At 41.9% G+C, this 1,638-nt stretch overlaps 1 non-coding gene across 1 annotated transcript; it reads left to right on the forward strand.

Annotated features, from left to right (window-relative positions):
* Nucleotides 1-422: 422 nt before the first annotated feature.
* Nucleotides 423-526, forward strand: LOC148545480 (small nucleolar RNA R71). Its single transcript, XR_015901931.1, has one exon. It is a non-coding gene; the product is annotated as a small nucleolar RNA R71 (small nucleolar RNA).
* Nucleotides 527-1,638: the final 1,112 nt, after the last annotated feature.

The raw sequence follows: 1,638 nt of genomic DNA on the forward strand, positions 1-1,638 counted from the left end.
GATTTTTCCATCCTGGATTGTAAGTGTTGGAATGTGGATCATATGATTGCCTTTGTTGGTTTCCCACATAGTTGGCCTCTTCCCAATCACCTCCTTCAATGCTTACTTCCTCTTGATCTTGTGTGTGTATTGCAGCCACTTGCTTTGTTTCTAATTGCCTGGTAAGCTCTGCTAGTTGCTTGGCAAACACCTTGTTTTGGGCTAGAATTGTATCAACATGGTTCAGCTCCATGACTCCCTTAGTGTTGTGTCTCTCTGATGCATAGTAGTACTCATTCTCAGCCACTGTCTCAATCACTTCAATGGCTTCTTCCACAGTCTTTTTCCTGTTCAACGAACCTCCTGATGAATGGTCTACAGCCTTCCTTGATTCATAAGACAGTCCATCATAGAAAATATGCAATTGCACCCAGTCATGGAACATGTCTGGTGGGCATTTCCTTGTCAAATCCTTGAATCTCTCCCATGCCTCGTAGAGAGTTTCACCATCTTGTTGTCTAAACGTCTGAACCTCAGATCGAAGCCTATTGACCTTTTGTGGGGGGTAGAAACGTGCCAGAAACTTGCTTTCCACCTCATCCCAGGTTGTTAGGCTCCCCCTTGGGAATGATTCCAGCCACTTAGCTGCCTTGTCCCTAAGTGAAAATGGGAACAAAAGCAGTTTATATGCATCTTCCTGGACTCCATTGGACTTCACAGTGTCGCAAATTCTCAGGAATTTTGTGAGATGTTGGTTTGGGTCTTCATTAGCACTTCCACCAAATGAACAATGATTCTCTACAAGTGATATTAGCTGTGGTTTGAGCTCAAAATTGTTGGCCTGAATGGGTGGTTTCTGGATGCTGCTACCACAATTCCCAAAGGTTGGGTTTATGTATGAACTAAGAACCCTCCTCTCAGGAATGGCATTGTTTCCATCAGCTCTCTCATGGTTGTGAACTTCTCTATCCATGTTGAGATCCAAAGCTTCCTCAAAATTGTCCTCAGATTCTCCTTCAGATTCCTCTTCTCCCAGTACTCTCTTCCCTCTTGCTTCCCTTCTCAGTCTATGAAGGTTCCTCTCTGGTTCGGTATATGGAGGAGTTGATGTCTCTCCTCTCCTACCTGTCATATAAGAACACAGCACAGGCAACAAACAAGTGAAATACTCTTGGTTAATGGAAGAGTATGGTTAGAGCAGTTGAGGAATTAATTCAAACAGTTAGTGAGTCAGTGAGTTAGTTGCTTGAATTTAAAGGCATAAAGAAAGAAAGCATGTAACAGAGTGCAGAAATTGAAATTCAACAAGTAACTTGTACTGAATTAATCAAACAAAAAAAAATGCTCAATCTAGTTAACTTCCAATTTGAGAATTGTCAATCGAAAACCAATCCCCGGCAACGGCGCCATAAACTTGATGCGCATAAACTAGTTATGCTACGATTTAGGAAATTGCACGATCGGCAAAATTCCTTCCGGCAAGTGCACCGGTTATCGTCAAGTAAAAACTCACAATAGAGTGAGGTCGAATCCCACAAGGATTGGTTGAATGAGCAATTCGGATTAGAAGTATGTTCTAGTTGAGCGGAATCAAGATTTAGATGAGAATTACGGAATGTAAAATTGGCGGGAAACGTAAATGACAAGAAATTGAAATTG

This window comes from Arachis ipaensis, chromosome B9, assembly GCF_059453495.1.
Source record: "Arachis ipaensis isolate K30076 ecotype BB chromosome B9, ASM5945349v1, whole genome shotgun sequence".
Lineage (NCBI taxonomy): Eukaryota > Viridiplantae > Streptophyta > Magnoliopsida > Fabales > Fabaceae > Arachis > Arachis ipaensis.